This window comes from Martes martes (assembly GCF_963455335.1).
Source record: "Martes martes genome assembly, chromosome: 2".
Taxonomy (NCBI): Eukaryota; Metazoa; Chordata; class Mammalia; order Carnivora; family Mustelidae; genus Martes; species Martes martes.
The window spans coordinates 58,686,065-58,703,682 of record NC_137889.1 but is presented as its reverse complement, the minus strand read 5'-3'; the positions used below and the strand labels follow the sequence as shown (position 1 = coordinate 58,703,682).

Sequence of the window (17,618 nt, the reverse complement as noted above, 5' to 3'; positions counted from 1 at the left end):
GTCCCCCTGGGGTCAGAACCAGAACCATTTGCATTAACATCTGCATGAGGGATCTGAAGGCAAATCCCTGTGTAATACTTAAAGCTGCAAAGGGCCCTGCCTCTCACCAGTGAGGTGACCAGCAGCACCAGCACGCAGGTGCCTTCAAGAGAGACACAGGCAAGTCCTCCCTTGCCACACTGCCTCCTAAAGGCATGGATTTGGCCTGACATGATGAATTTTCATGATTTCTAGGAGTTCTCGGAAATCCAGAGATCATGGCAAGAAGTGTAAATACAGAGAGACACACATCATCCTTCTCCAAATAAAATGAAACTGTTAATAAAATATGACAGCGTTCTAGATTTTTTTTAAGAACGCTAAAATGCTTCCAAATGTGCCTCGCCCTTGGCTTAAGCATTTAAGCCACACTCGGAATTCTAAAGATGTCACAGAGAAGAATTACAGATGCACTGAAGGTCTCCAGTTTGGAAATGAACTGGACTGAGGATTTGCCATCCAGAGTCCTCAATGTGCTACGCATCCATCCTGTGATTCCTCTCCACACAACCAGGACCAACATGCAGACCAAAGTCCTCAGGGATACCAGAAAGAATGAATGATGGGGCTCAGACGGGCTCTTCCCAATACCACTTGTTGTAGCCAAGCAGCCCTCACTTACAGCCAGTGGGGGCAAGGGGGTGGCCAGGGGGCCACACACCTAGCACGACTTAAACCCTGCGCTAGTCTTAGGAAACAACTGCTTCATACTAGCCGTAAAAATCAGACATGAGAGGGGAAAAAAGGCACCCATATTGGTGAGAAAGAAGTTAAACTGTGACTATTTGCAGATGACATAATACTATACATAGAAAACCCTTAGAAGTCTATCAAAACTATTAGAAATTACAAATGAATTCAATACAGTTGCAGGATACAAAAGTAATACCCAGAAATCAGGTGTATTTCTACACACTAAGAATAAAGTAGCACAGAGAAAAATTAAGAAAACAATTCTGTTTACGTCCACATTAAAAAAGAGTAAAATACCTAGGTAGAAACTCAACCAAGGAGATGAAAGACCTGCACACTGAGAACTATGAAGATGACACAAACAAATGGAAAGATATTTTGTGCTCATGGATGGGAAGAATTAATACTGTTAAAATGCCCATACTACCCAAAGCAATCTGCAGATTTGATGCACACCCTATCAAAACACCAACAGCATTTTCCACAGACCTAAAACAAACAATACTAAAATTTGTATGGAGACATAAAAGGCTGTGAACACCAAAGCAATCTTGAGAAAGAACAAAGCTGGATGTATCATAATCCCAGATTTCAAGATATGCCACAAAGCTGCAATAAACAAAATAGTATGGTACTGACACAGAAACAGACACATAGATCAACAGAACAGAAGAGAGGCCAGAAGCAAACCCAGGCTTGTATGGTCAATTCATCTATGACAAAGGAGGCAAGAATACACAATAGGTTGGAACACTGAAAAGAAATTAAAAAAATAAATAAAAAAAATTTTTTTAAATACACAATAGGGAAAAGAGAGCTCTTCAATAAATGGTGCTGGGAAGAAGGGACAGCTACCTGTAAAAGAATGACCACTGGCTTACACTAAACACAACAAGGAACTCAAAATGCATTAAAGACCTAATGTGAGACCTGAAGCCATAAAAATCCTAGAAGAGAACATGGGCAGTAATTTATGACACTGGCCTCAGCAATATTCTTCTAGATTTGCCTCCTGAGGGAAAGGAAACAAAAGCAAAAACAAACTACTGGGACAATATCAAAATAAATGTTTCTGCACAATGATGGAAACCAACAAAATAAGAAGGCAACTCTACTGAATGGGAGAAGATTTTGCAAATGGCATATCCAATTAGGGGTTAGTATCCAAAATACATGAAGAATTTATACAACTCAACACCCCCAAAATAAATAATCTGATTAAAATTGGGCAGAGAAACTGAACAGACATTTCTCCAAGAAGACATATAGCTGACCAACAGATACATGAAAAGATGCTCAACATCACTCATCATCAGGGAAATGCAAATCAAAACCATCATGAACTATCACCTCGTATCTGTCAGAATGGCTAAAATCAGAAAGAAATTTTTAAAAAAATTTTTAAATATCAAGTAATAAATCACAAGTGTTGGTGAGGACGTAGAGAAAAAGGAATTCTCATGCACTGTTGGCAGGAATGCAAACTGGTGCAGCCGCTGTGAACAGTATGGAGTTTCCTCAAAAAATTAAAAATAGAAATACCATCTGATTCTGCTACTGGGTATTTACCCAAAGAAAATGAAAACACTAATTCGAAAATATATATGCACCCCACGTTTACTGCAGCATTATTTACAGTAGTCAACATATGGATGCAGCCCACGTGTCCACAGATGGATAAAGAAGATGCAGGGTACATATACAGGGAATATTACTCAGCCATAAAAATATATATATATATATATATATGAGGGACACCTGGGTGTCTCAGTTGGCTGAGTGGCTGCCTTTGGCTCAGGTCATGATCCCAGGGTCCACGGATCAAGTCCCACATCTGGGCTTCTCCGTCTGCCCCCTCTGCCTGCTGTTCCCCCTGCTTGAGCGTTCTCTGACAAATAATTAAACAACATCTTAAAAAAAGAAAAAAAAAAAGAGATCTTGCCATTTGCGACAACAGGGATAGACCTAAATGGTATTACGCTATGTGAGACAAATGCCATATGATTTCACTCCTCCGTGGAATCTAAGAAACAAAGCAAATAAACAAAAAGCAGAATCAGATTCATAAAAGCATAGAACTGATGGGTGCCAGGGGGACAGAGGCTGGGGGACAGGCAAATGAGTGAAGAGGAGTGAGAGATACAGTCTTCCAGCTATGGAACGAGTAAGTCGAGGGATGAAAGGTACGGCAAAGGGAATGAAGTCGATGTATTGTAATGGCATTGTGTGGTGACAGACAGTAGCTACAGTTGCAGTACAGGGTTGTTCAATCACTACGTTATATACCTGAAACTAATACAACATTGCGTGTCAACAGGAAGGGAAGAGGAGAGCAGGAGCGTGTGAGGGAGGGAGGGAGGGAGGGAACAATCGCTTCATGTCTGAGCACACTCCAAGTATGTCCTGGCCTACAATCAGGTCTAAACTAGGAACTGACCTTGCAATTTATCTTCCTTCAGATTTCAAATCAGAGCACCCTATTACCCAGCGACTGCTTTCTCTTAGTATCTACCCTAGATGAACAAAGAGAGGCATGTGCCGCCAAGTTTACTGTAACAGCTTTATAACAGGAGAGGGTTTGGAAATAACTTAAATGCCTATCAACTGGGGGAAGGTTCTCAAGACTGCGAGGCAGGAATTAGACAAAATCAGGAAGTCCTAGATGGGCGGACAGGAAGCAATCGCCAAGATGTCCTGCCATGGGGGACAGGGGTGCCAATGCACTGAACTTCTTTTAAGTTCTATACATATAAACACAAGTACATAAAGCATCTAGTTACCAACAAACTCCTCTAACAGAGGTTAACCTCTGGAGAAGGACTGCGATTAGGAGTGGTTGTCAAGAAGATTCTGTTTCCTCTGGGAAGTCTGTATTTGTTTTTGTTTTGTTTTGTTTTCTACAGAGAATGTATTCATGCATTCTCTGTAATGAAAACTGCATTTAACTGTTTAAGTTTTTTTAAGGGGGAAGGGGGGGGAAGGAGGAAGAAACTGACCCTTTCCAATACATTTCAGTAAAGTGTTGGGGGCAATTTGTATCTGAATCTGACACATGCTTTCCAGGAGGCTGAGAGCTCAGCAATGCAGGGAGTGGGCTTTGCAACACAGACCTTGTTACAATATTACAATCCCAACACTGTAACTCTGTAGATCATTAAATTTATATGCTAGTTCAAGGAAGAGGCAGGGAAAGAGAGAAAGCATGTCAGGGGGCCTTCTGGAAACCCAAGGGGATGTCCTAGGAGCAAATGCAGTTCTAGCTGAGCATTCTGGCTCTCCAACACAGGCAACTAACACACACTTGCCAATAATGGCAGCCTCTGCCCAACCGCACATATTCCACCCTAGGCCTGGTTGTCTGTGCCTCAGACTCTTATCAGAATTCCTACCATTAATCTGGATCCCATGGACTAATGATGAGGACGAATCTGTATGCATGAGCACACGAGCGCCAAAAATTATTTACTTACTAGGGCCACCTAACCATATAAAATACTGATTTTAAAACACACTCTTCCGCCTCTTCAAAGCCCTACTCAGAAAGCCAACATTTTAATATTAAGAACCTAGGAGGCAAAACTAACCAGGGTGATTGAGATCAGAGCTGTGGTACTTCTGGTTGAGGGGAGGGCGGTAATCTGGAAATGGTCACAGGGAACACGTCTGCAGTGATAGAAATGTTCTGTCTCAAAACGCATTTGTCAAAACTGATTAAACAGCATACTTAAGATGTAAGCATTCCACTGTATGCAAATTATACCTCAATTAAAAAAAAAAAAAAAGCTCCTCAGACACTGTTTCTCTGCTGGCTACAGCAGAACTTTGAGCTGTCCTATCAGACATCTGAAATCTCTGTTGTGCTATGTAAAGAGCTCGAGTACCATGGCGACAGTCACCATAAAAATAGATAACAAGATTAAAATGGATAGAGGACACATGAATTTAAGAACGGCACACCAAGAGCAATTCATTTCCAGCAGAAGAAAAATAGAAAGAGGAGAGGGAGTTTTTCATTCCGCAAGCACCGAAAAAAAAAAAAAAAAAAACAGCCACTGAAAGTGGTTGTTTTTACTAAAAGAGTTTTATGGCTTCCCTACACAAAGGACAAAAAAGGCTGCGAACGGTTATTTCTTATCATACTTTGCTTTAAGAAAAAAAAAAAGCGTACGATAGTCTAAGTGTTTCCCATACCTCCAGTAAGCGGCCCAAGGAACCAGTTCCCAGTGATTCAACAAACCCAGCTGATGGTCCATACTCTGTGAGGCCCCAATGATACTGAGATAAAGCAGACCTTTATCATTAAGGGCAAAACATTTCCAACTTCAGTTCTAAAAAACCACGTCCTGCCTGTACTATTTACATATACCCAAAGCTGTCATCCCCTACTTCCTGCACCCCCAAATTGCTTTACTCCATGTAAAGGGAGCATTTTCTTGCCAAATACTGATTTTTCAAGTGCCAAAATGTGAGGCTGGATCACGGGGACACAGAAATCATCTTGTGATATTCTCCAAAGATGAGATAAGCCTCCATTCTCTCTGCAGAGCTATCTAAGAAATTTTGTTATGGGATTTACCCCTAGCACTGCCCCCCCCCAACAAAAAGTAACCCAAAAATATCAGGAAGAGAATCTAAAATTTTTAAGTCATCACAGCAGATTCTAAATATACCCTCTATTTAAGTAAAATTTAGGCAAAATTAAGCTAAGTCAAATTTTATAGAAATGGACATTGTATTTTCTACATGTAAGTTATTAATAAACTGAAAAAGTAAGTATTTTTAACTCAAACCACAAACATTATTGTCTGATATAAACCAAAAATGTGTATTCCTGGAAAACCTCACTCCAGATTTCTTTAAATTTGTCCCTTTGTTCTCTTTGTCCCTAAACCTAGAGAGCCATCATGGGGCTCAGCCTTATCCCTGGTGTCAGGACAGTTTTTAATGCGCTACAGCTGGTGATAGAAATCCGCAGTGTGGAAGATGAAACGGGAAGGAAGATGATCCAGGGCACTCCCAGGTCCACCACAGACAGGTGGACAAGCCATCACTCGGTTGAAGGGTCCCATCTTCATTCACTCAGTATACTGAATAAAACTGGCCAATAAACACACTGGTCTTCAACATGGTCATCTATTTGATCATTTGCCACTTCCAGCCCGCCCTCACCCTATGTTTCTGAAAGACCAAATTCAGTTTTCAGCAGGCACAATCCTGACCAACCGTGAAACGGTTCTTCTCATCCTCTCTAGAATGACCCCAGAAGGGTCTCCCAAAAGTGTGGGGACTCACTTATAAACATTTTTTTTAAAGATTTCACTTATTTATTTGACAGACAGATCACAAGTAGGCAGAGAGGCAGGCAGAGAGAGAGAAGGGAGGAAGCAGGCTCCCTGCTGAGCAGAGAGCCCGACGTGGGGCTCGATCCCAGGACCCTGGGATCAGGACCTGAGCTGAAGGCAGAGGCTTTAACCCACTGAGCCACCCAGGTGCCCCTCACTTATAAACATTTTTAAAAGAGCTTACGTTCACTCAAATACTATGCAAGCAGAGGTATATCCCCTACTCCACATTATCTTTCAGCATTGACAAGTCACATAATAACCCTAAGAACTGGAAAGGATTTTAGAGGTCAGCCTAATTCCTGTCCTTCTCTTCTACTGCATCCCTAATCAATAGCATTCAGCCCAAACTGAATACCTCTAACAATGGGAAGTTCACTACTCCATGGGCAGACATTTCCCTTGTTGGACAGCTCTGCCAGCTACCAAACCCATTTTCATAGTGAACTGAAGATGGTTCTCCCCTTATTTAGGTTAAATGGAAACGTAAGGCTCATCAATTTTGGTGTAATCACTGTACAGATAAGGAAGCCTGTAATGTATAATCATTCCAGAGATGAGAGATCAGAAACTGGAGAGAATGAAGTAATTGTTCTATCCACTGGTCATATTCCAACACCAGAAGCAAAAATAAGTAAATCTACTCTCTCCCACACCTGATAACCATGAAAGTACGTGAAAGCACTATTGTGTACCCACCCCATGAGGGTCCTCACTCCAGTCATTCCTGACCCTACGTCATCCTAGGGTCCCTCCTGAGGATAAAGTCTTGCTTGCTCGTGTTTCCTTTAAATCATGCCTCCCCAAACCCATCATGGCCCAAAGGTCAAATGACCAGTGAAGTCATTAAAAACAGATCCTGCGATCAATGAATTTCCAATCCAGTTATTAACTAGATTCAATTTTCTAAAAGCCTCACCCCACTCATGGCTCACATCAAGCCATGAACAATAGAACAATCTCAAAACTTTCTCCCCCCTCCACATGATCTGCCCCTCTTCTGCATGCCTGGAGTACCAAGGGAGCTACAGTATGCTTGTCTACTCATCTGTTCATCTTACTCTTTCAATGAGATCACCAACTTCAGGTCAGGAGCTGAGTCTTACTTTGTGACTCCAGTGCCTAAACCAGGGCCTAATATAGTAGGGAGGTACTCGAGATCAGTCACTGAATAAACCATCTACCTTGACCCTATCCTGTCCTTGAACAGTAACATGTTTTGTTTTAATAGCAGTGATCAAGAGAATGAAAAGATAAACGGGGGGGGGGGGGGGGGTGGATAGTTGCAAAAGACACATCTGCTAAGGACTGTTATCCATAATATACAAAGAACTCCTAAAACTCAACAATAAGAGAACCAACAATTCGATTAACAAATGGGCCAAGGAGCTTAACAGACACCTCACCAAAGAAGATACACAGATGGCAAAAAAGCACATGAAAAGACGTCATCACAAGTCATTAGGTAAATGCAAATTAAAACGAGATACCACCACATACCTTTGAGAATGGCCAAAATCCAGAGCCATGTTGCTACCAAAGGCTGGTGAGGGTGTGGAGCAACAGGAACTCTCATTCATTGCCGGGGAGAATGCAAAATGGTACAGCCACTTTCGAGGGCAGTTTGGAAGTTCCTTACAAAACTAAACACGCCCTTATCATATGATCAGGCAATCACACTCCTTGGTATTTATCCAAAGGAGCTCAAAACATACATCCCCATGAAAACCTACAGCAGCTGTAGACGTCTCTAGCAACTTTGTTCTAAGAAGTGCAGAAACTTGGAAGCAACCAAGATGCTCTTCAGGAGGTGAATAGATACATAGTAACTGTGGCCCATCCAGACAATGGAGTTGTCTTCAGTGCCATAAAGAAATGAGCTATCAAACTATTAAAAGACATGGAGGAAGTTTAAGTGCATGTTACTAAGCAAAACTAGCCTGTCTGAAAAGACTATATGCTGTATGATTCCTACTATATGACCTCTCGGGAAAAGAGAAACTGTCCACAGTAATAAGTAAATGTGGTTGCCAAGGGTGGGGGGGGGGGGGATAAATGGGCAAAGCACAGAGGATTTTAGAGCATAAAAGTACTCTATATGATACTTAGTGGTAGATACATGTCTTTAATATATTTGTCCAAACTCACAGAATGTACAACAGTAAACCCTAATGTAAACTATGGTCCTTGGGTGATTAAGACATGTCAATATGAATTCACTAATTGCAACAATATACCACTCTGGTGGGATGTCCATAGTGGAGGAGGTTATGCATGGTTGGAGGGGCAGGGGGTAAATGGGAAATCTCTATTACCTTCTCAACTTTGCTATAAACCCAAACCTGCTTTAAAAAATACATTAAAAATATATAGCAGTGTTTTATCCCCACTGTGCTATAAATACACATTATAGAAAATACAAATAATAAATTTAAAAATGCAAAAAAAGTCACTCAACTCCATCCACCCTTCCAGTATTGGTAATTTGGTATTAGAATTAGTGTATTTACTTCCAGCCATTTTCTATGCACTTTGTTTCTTTAAGATTTGAAATCATACTGTAGAAGCACCTTAACTTTTAGCAGAAACATTTGCCCATGTTATTTTAAAGCTATTCCTAAACATTGTTTTTTTGAAGATTTATTTATTTTAGACAGAGCATGTGAGTGGGAGGGGCAGAAGGAGAGGGAGAGAGACTCTTAAGACGACTCTGGACCTTGGGCTCCATCTCATGACCCTGAAATCATAACCTGACGCCAAAACCAAAAATCAGTCACTTAACCGATTAAGCCACCCACCACCCAGGCATCCCCTTAACATTACTTTTAATGGCTTCATCATATTCTATGATAAAGACATATCCATCAGAATCATTTATAGGTTACTTCCAGTCCAGTCACACCATTGGACATTTAGGCTGTTTCTAATTTTCCCTAGAGTTAAAAAAAAAAAAAAACAAAACACAACAACAACACTGTGAATAATCCCCGTGCATAAACATCATCCACATTTTGGATATAGTCTTCACTGTGCTTCCAGAAGTAGAATTAACTTACCAGAACATATCAACAATTCAAATTTTAAAAACTACATCATACTTTATATTTATCCCTTACTCAATTTCTTTTTTAATTTGGAACTTCATTCTGGATTACTGTGAACCTTGATCTATCTCCTAAATAAGCAATCCGTCCCACCTCTGCGCCGTCAACAAAGCTGACAAACACACCTTCTGTATCGCCATCTACGACACTGGAAAAAATGTTGAACAGCTCAAGGCCAAGAATAGAACCCTGTGACGATCCTCTTCAGACCCCCTTCCAGGCTGACTCAGTGCCACTAATTAATAGTTTTTGCATATGACTGTCAAATTAATAACACCATCCAGCCCACATTCCACTGCTTATTTAATATGGACCATCATATCTTAAGAAACTGTTAAATACTTTACTAAAGCTACAGTGCACCAGAGCTATTCCCTCATTTCTGTCCTAGCAGCAAACCACTGTGTAAAACAAGAAACGGGTTCAATTTGATACCATTAGGCTGACTTCTGGTTACCCTGACATCCGACAGTCACACATTTTTAAGCAAAGAGCACGTCACCTTTGGCTTCTGTTAATGTCACAACAGCGACATTTTAAGTAATCAGATTGTGCAAGCTGCATAAAACAGGGCGAACACTGTTCCGTCCCTCTCACCTGGGGAAATGCTCAGAATCACTGGTGGTTATGGACTTCCAGGGTGCACCAACTGTCCCCAGACCACAGAGACCTGAATTTACTCAACTTCAGCTGGTCTCCAAAAAGCCTAGTTTTCCAGGGGTCATCTGCACTAACATCTGGGTTTGAAACAATAACTCCGTGGTCATTGTGAATCCTGGATTATGAATCTCTGGACCACAGAGGCCTGCCCCCAGAGGTATCCTAGGAATAGGGAAATAAGAAATGACACAGCCCCTCTCTTTACTGTTCCTTTATTACTGACTCATATAACCAAAGATCCTGAGAATCTAATGTCATATGGCATTTGACAGTGGTGACTCACATCTCACCAAATTATTACCCCAACATCATTCTCGGAAGATACGTGCCAGGAGCCACCATCTACCCATGCCAGCCAGAAGCAGAAAAGTGGAGGGCTTGAGAGATCCTGGGATCACTAGATTTGGCCTCACAATATACAATATAGCCCAAAGCCCTAATTTGTACCATTCCAATCATCAGAAAAATATTTCAAAGTCCTAGCCAGCAGCAACTCCACAAGTGCCGCTGATTTGCCTAAAACAAATCACTGCACACAAGTATCTCAGATTCCATCATGTCACACTCCTACCCAAATCCCCCAGTGGCCACCCAGAGCCAGGACAGCCATCCCAAATTCCCTAGGTTGGCATTTAAGTCTCTTGAAAGATCAGGTCACAAACCCAAAGGCCTATAGACTAAACAGGGAATGTAAAGAGACCACACTCATGCAGAAGGGGGTGCTGGGAATATGATAACAGGGAACCACCAGGCCTGTCTCCTGTCCATAGGAGGCCACCACTACTCACTGCCTGATCTGATTCTTTAAGAGACTCCCCAATCCAGAGGTTTTCTGGATCGTTCCCAATTTTTTAAAACCTTTGTGTACTCCAAATTATAGCCCTTCTATAGGTGGAACACATTCTCTGGGTCACTGTTTTATAACCCCTACACATTGATCCTAACCCACCTTTCCAGACCAGCTTCTCCCCCCCCCCCAATAAGAACCCTCTTTTATTTACTCTTACACACACTGTGCACATCCTAACTCCAAGCCTTTGTCCATGTTACAGAGCCCCCCAACTGTGCAGCACCATATGACACACCAAGAATTCATCCCAGACTTCCATCCCGATCCCCAAAAGTGTTACCAAGCCACTCCAGCCCAAGCTGCTTGCCCCCTCCTATGAACCCTCCAGGGACTTACTTTTCACTTTGGCATTAATCATCTTGTCTTGCTCCTTAATCATAGGTATACCTTCTCTCTCCAACTGGCCTGTAAATGTTCAACCTCTTCCTCATGCTTCCCTCCACTTGCACTACTAACAGGAGCCCTGCACATGAGCAGCTTAATAAACACTTACTAGATGTGAAAATTATCTATAACTGTGTTTTCCAAACTGGGTTACATCCATGACAGAGTGGCTAAGTCAACTGAGTGGGAGACAGCAAGCATTTTTTAATGAAAAAGAAAAGAATGGGGGCGCCTGGGTGGCTCAGTGGGTTAAAGCCTCGGGTCATGATCCCAGGGTCCTGGAATGGAGCCCCACAACAGGCTCTCTGCTCAGCAGGGAGCCTGCTTCTCCCTCTCTCTCCGCCTGCCTCTCTGCCTACTTGTGATCTCTGCCTGTCAAATAAATAAATAAAAATCTTTAATAAAAAGAATGGAAAGTAAAAGTACCAAAGGAGATCGCACCAAGCAAAAGAAAGGAGTACTTCAGGAACTTAAATTAGATTTTTACATACATGATTTACTGTGCCTAGGTCATAATGTAAATTTTATTTCTTAATGTAGGTCACAGATAAAACAGTGAAAAAAAAACCCACTACTTTTTAAAGAGTAAATTAGCTCAACCACTGCTCCATGAAATCCTTTTTGACAGTCATATATTCCCAATAAAGAAAAATATCTGATGGACGCCTCTGCCCACGCAAGGCAGCTTCCCCTGCTAGCTCACTGATCCTGCATCTCAGAAAAACAAGGAGGCTCAGGAACTCTAAAGTACATTCTCCGCTCCATTCTGCAACTTTTTGCAATCATCCTCCAAATTCGCCAGCCCTCAGATGTTGCAAGTTGAGGCTTGGGGAATTTGCTTGGCAAATCACCCTAAGTCACCCTTACAACAAGAAAGCGGAATTCAGAGCTCAAGAAAAAACCGGCGCCAGCTCCTCACTGCAGGTTCCTGGGAACCAGCAATGGCACAGGTTAGGACAGACCTGGCCCTGGGAGAGGCAGTCTCCCTAGGCCCCAGATTCCCTCCTTGCTCCTTGTTGGTCACCTTGCTGCTCCCCCATCTTATGGCATCCCCCCCGCACACGCCTACGAAGGGACACCAGGACTAGCCTGAAGGTCTCGGCAGAGAGCATTATTCAACTTGTTTCAAAGCCCAACAATTTCTGTGTTTAGCAAATTCCATTCTTCCCTCCCATCTCCAATCCCAAGCTGCTCTGCCAGCTTCAGGTTCAGGACCTGGCAATGTCATCTGAATGGCAATACAGAACAGAGTCTTCCAATTCACTCACGAGCATCCTCCACTAGTAGGACCTACGACCTCCGACCAACACAACATCCCACCCAGAGTGCCTTCCCTCTCCCAGCTTTGGCAGCGTGGTTTCCCACCAATTTCAGAGCTTCGGTTGCTTGCAGGACACCTATGTTTGGACGTCTTGGCAAATATGAGAAACCTCTGCAGCCTGTCAATTGCTTCTCTCCAAAACACACATTTCCGATTTCTCCAGTTACCAACGACAGCAGTTCCAAGGCCCTGGCGTGTAATCAATTTCCACAAAGAATTAATTCCCATTCATCTCCTTCCTTCACCCTGCCCCTATCAACAGATTATTTCAACAGTAATGCTTTTCTAAAATCCACCCTCTTTTCCATCTCCAGTTATCCCAGGCCAAACTCTGAGCACTCCACAACTCTAACAGTCTACTGATTCGTCTCTGAACATTATTTTAAAAACCTTTCCAAACACCCTTTCATTACGTCACTCTCTGGCTCAAAAACCTTTCATGTCTCCCCAGTACACACAGGGTAAAGTGCAATTCCCCAGTCTGGCTTTCTAGGACTTTCACAATCTTAACCATTGTTCCTCTCCATCTTTATCTCCTGCTCAGGAAACGTTCCCTTGCCTGGCCAAGCCCATCTCCTGTCTCTCAGGAAAGCCATGTTCCATTGCACCTCATGACCCACCTCAAGGGTCTCATCCTCCAGGAACACCGTGCTGGTGATTCCTGCCCACAGCCCTCTTCTCTGAGCTCCAACAGCATCTCTTCCACACCTCACATTCTGACAGCTAATTGTGCCTTATCTTAAGGTCTTATTTCACATGCTCAAGGGTTTCTGTCTCCCCAAGATTATAAACTCTGGAAGGAATCATCTCATGTATCTTTTGTATCCTCCCTCACCGAGATAAACTGTTTGAACCTACTCTCTTCTGGCACCTGTTACCTCTCCCTCTCCTGCCTTTGGGCCTTGGCCAGTGAGTTATTCTCCAACTGCCCAACTTACTTCATAACTCAGTACCCTTAATCCAGTCCCCCAACTCTAACCTGTGCTTTGATACTCCTCCTCCCCCCAGCATTTACAGTAATTTAGGCAGCCATAGCCCATTAATTTGAACTTTAGTTCTCAAATCACTTCCACCTGGTCAGCAGGATTTCTGAGGCCTTAGATTTCTTGTGTGCCTCTTATCATCTCTCCCTGAGAGCCTGGCACGGTGCTGAGAACACAGCAGCCCCTCAAAAGTACCTGTGGAGTTGAACTTAATTGCTGTTTCCCTGTGTTTCAAGTTCCTTGAGACCCAGAACCTCTGTTTACACAACACCTCAGGAGGGTGTCAAAAAAGCCTTCAGTACCTGTTGATCACTCACTTTCAGGCAAACTGCAGCAGGGACACTTTTCTAGAAAGAGGAGTGTAAAGAAGATAGTGGCGGCCTGACATCAAGGAAACGCCTGCCTGAGGGAAACGTTCCAAAGCCACCGAGGACTGCCCAGGACTGCCTGAACTCAAGGAGGCAGTGCCACCCCACCGGCTGGCAGGTGGGCTTCTTTAGATTTCTGAGTCAATGCTAAAGTGAAGGCGCTGAGCCCTGAACTCCCAAACAGGAAAGAAAATTCTGTCTTTGAAATTGTTTGCATATGACAAACTCCCGGGCCAGGCCCCCACCCGAGCTCCCCACATGCCCACAGTGCCCCTTCCAAGGGGCGCCAGGGGCCACCGGTGAGGAGAGGCAAGGTTAAACCGCCTGGAAGGAAGTGGGGGTGGACAAAAGGGGACAAAAAGGGTGGGGGGCAGCCCCCGAGCTGGAGGGTGTGTCGCCCCGCGCGTCCCGGAGCCCGGCACTCGCTCGCTCCGTGGAGTGGGCAGGAACGCGCGGGGCGTCGGGAGGGCTGGGCTAGCGGCCAGCCGGAAAGGGTCAGGGAGGGGGCAGGTCCGTCTCCGTAGGAGAGGCGACTCCGGACAAGCGCTCAAAGTTGGGGAGGGGGTTGCTCTGCGAGCGCCCGCGGCGGGCGAGAAAAACAAGGCGGCGCACGGGAGGGCGGGCGGCCACCCCCCACCCAGCCGGCGCGGGCACTGGCACTGCCGCAGCGCCCCCGCGTCCCGACCGGCCGCTAACCCGGCGGCGCCCGCCTCCCGTGCCCTCAGGCCGCCGGCCCGACCCCCGCGGGCGTGCGGAGCGTGGGAAGTTCCCGGGCCGCCCCCGTCCCCGGGCTGCAGCGCCGCGAGGTCCCCGCGCAGCTCACCTCGCCCCGCCACGAGCAGCAGCGCGGGCCGGGCAGCTCCCGCTCGGACAGCTCGGCTCGGCTCGGGGCTGCAGCTGCCGCGGCCCCCCCGCCCGCCCGCCCGCCCGGCGCGGCCCACAGCCCCGCTCCGCTCCGGCCGCCCGCCCGCCGAGGCTCCGTTCGCGCCCACCTGGCCGGCCTGCCCTCCCTCTCCGGGACACTGCGCTCACGTACGCGGCCGCGGCCACAACCCGGCCCGGATTCCCCGCCCGGGAAGGGAGCGGAGGAGCGCGCCAGCCAGCGAGCGAACCAGCGAGCCTCGGGGACACACCCCCCCCCCGCCCGCCCCCTTCCCCAGCCACAGGCGCCGCGCGCGCACGCGGCCTGCGCGCCCCCGCCCGCCACGCGCGCACGCGGCCTCCCCACACACCCACCGCGCGCCGGGGATACACACCCCCGGCAGCCCGTAGACAGTGGGCGCTCAATAAGTGCCCGAGCGACTCCTTACGCACATGCGCACTTGAACCTGACCGACTTGTGACACCCCCCACCCCCACCCCACCCCAAAATCGGAACCGGCGGCTGCAGCCCCAAACCAAACTTGAATGTTTGCCTTTTTTCAGTGAACCGCAAACCGAGCCAAAGTTTTTTTTTGCTGTTGTTTTTCCAGGCCTGGCTCTGGGATGGGCTTCTCCGAGAGAGGCCGAGGGCGGGAAAGGAAACCATAGAGCTCTGGGCGCCAAGGACCGGAGTTTGGCGGGGGCGAGAGAGACCCAGGCCCTGCAGCCGGCACCCGCTCCCAGCGCAAGCGAAAGCGCGAGAGGGAGGGAGCGCTGGAGCCAACCTTTCCATTTTCTTTTTGGGTTAATGGTTTCCTCTCCATTTTATGACATTTTATTCGATTTCTACCCGTTCGTAGTTGTAAAGTGAGGTGTTATTTACTCTTTCTGGAATTAAATGAAAAAAGTTAACTATTAGCTTTCAGCCCTTATGTAAACGATGCCAGTTGCTTTTGGCACCGTTAGGCTTTGGCCTTTTGTATAATTTGTAACGAGGAGAATTGAAGCTGTTCCATTATGTTGCTCTCTGTTTTTCAGAGATAAGACCACAGCGTTACAACGCTAGTGAGGGGCCCCAGAGTCTATAGGTACGGGTAATATACATTTATACTCAAGTAAATGTAAAGAATAGAAGAAATAATTCCCCTCCCCCAAAAAGTTTTAAATAGTTTTGGACATACTTGTTGCACTTCTTCAACTTGAGGTATGCCGTTTTTCTTGCAGAGAGGCAATGGGGTGTGTGCTGGAAAGGACTAAACTTTGCAGTCAGACAAGCCTGGTTTGCAATCCTGATTTTACTGCCTTATCTTTATGATAGCAGATTTTTATCTCTCTCAACCTCAGCTTCTTTATCCGTAAGTTGAAATAGAAAGCATAGGTACTGCCTAGCTCATAACAAATAAGCAATAAATATTGTTTCCTTTCCCCCTTCTCCCACCAATTACATAGAAAAAAATATCTAAGTAGAATCAAATTCTTATAGGACATAAATTTCCAACTGGGGGCGATTCTGTCCCCAGGACACATTAGCAAGGTCTGGATACAATTGGGCTGGGGGGGGGGGGGGGGGAGGCACGGGAGGAGTGCTACTTGATAGGTATAGGCCAACTGTGCTGCTAAGTACCCTGAACACGGGAGAGCCCCCACACAACAAAGAATCACCTGGTCAAAGATGTCAGGAGTGCCACTGTTGAGAAATCCAGCTGTAGGAGAGTTCTGCTCTCAAACAGTTCGCCAAAGACTGATTCTACCTTTCAACTCTCATCCTCAAGGAGACATTCTTGTTTTGCATTTAAAAGAACAAGAATGAAGCCACAGTGGGGATCACAGCAATTCCATTAAGGCTCTGAAAACCTTTCCTTAACATGAAAATGCAGATTCGAATTTTACATTTAATTATTAAAAGAGTAGTTTAGTTAATTAACAAGAATGTATACTCCCTTATTCTTAAGGTATTTTATATATTACGTATTACTGTGGTTTATGAATAGTGTAATGTTCTTTTGTCCCTTTTCCCTCCAACAGTGGGTGTTCGCTCACTGTATATTCACTTCTCTGCTAAGTTCCTCGCCTACCCTGACGTTTGTAATATAGTCCCTGCCCTCAAGGAACATATAGCCTGGTTGAAAGTGGATTCAGGCACATGAAACAATTAAGGAACAATACAAGATAGCACATAATTAAGCTTTAATTGCAGGACCCAGACTAAGGTGGTTCAGATAAAAGGGAAGTGAGTTCAGCAGCAACAGCCCAACACTGCCTACGTGGCTGAGGTGTTCGGTGAATGTTTATTGAATAATATGAAATAGTGAAAGCTTTTTATGCTAGGTAGGACTCCAGCTAGCATATAAACTCCATGACAGTGCTTAAACTGCTAGGTTTTGTAAAGAGATGTTGGTGCTGGGCTGAGTTTATTTTTCTTAAAACATCTAGTTCAAACTTGTAACCAAACCTCTGTATTTCCCCAGATGACTGAGCTTTAATAAAACGGAAACAATCATTTATTTGACAAATATGTGAGTTCCTGCTGTGTGCAAAGTGAACCAAAAGAATCTCTAAGTTTGAACAGAACCCGTTGCTTATGCTGTTTGAGACGAGCTTGTGAACCCAGGCCAGCAAAAGGCATGAGCCCTCTCACAGCGTGAACTGCACGCATACTCCTTGCCACTGCAGGTACATACTTGCACAGTATGCATTCCAGAGTTTCTCGCATTAACGCAGACTCGGAGAGAATTTCTCATCACAAACAGCCATTACCAAACACACACCCAGCACTCAGCACCCTCACAAAGAATCCAGGCCTTGTCCTAAAGACACCCTGAATAGCACATACATTACACAAAGCAAATTGTAGAAAGACCAACTTGTTGGTTTGCTGTCGTGGCTCCCCTATGACTGGAGCTTGCCCTTTCTGGAGGCTGTTCCATCCTAGAACGGCCCTTCACCTTGCTTCCTCCCATACTCTAGCCTCCTATTACAATACAGGCATCTTGTACCTCTTTCCCATTAAATC

At 45.0% G+C, this 17,618-nt stretch overlaps 1 protein-coding gene across 3 annotated transcripts in view; it reads right to left on the bottom strand.

Moving 5' to 3' along the window:
• Window positions 1-14,985, bottom strand: part of ZNF395 (zinc finger protein 395) — a 45,382-nt gene extending 30,397 nt beyond the window's left edge. The window contains exon 1 of one of the 3 annotated variants that reach the window (XM_080796645.1): window positions 14,977-14,985. The gene's annotated coding sequence lies outside the window, so the exon portion shown is untranslated. Of the gene's footprint in view, window positions 1-14,567; window positions 14,672-14,736; window positions 14,820-14,976 lie in introns of those variants that run through there. The other 2 variants (XM_080796644.1, XM_080796646.1) reach the window with 2 other exon arrangements.
• Between the last annotated feature and the right edge of the window lie 2,633 nt (window positions 14,986-17,618).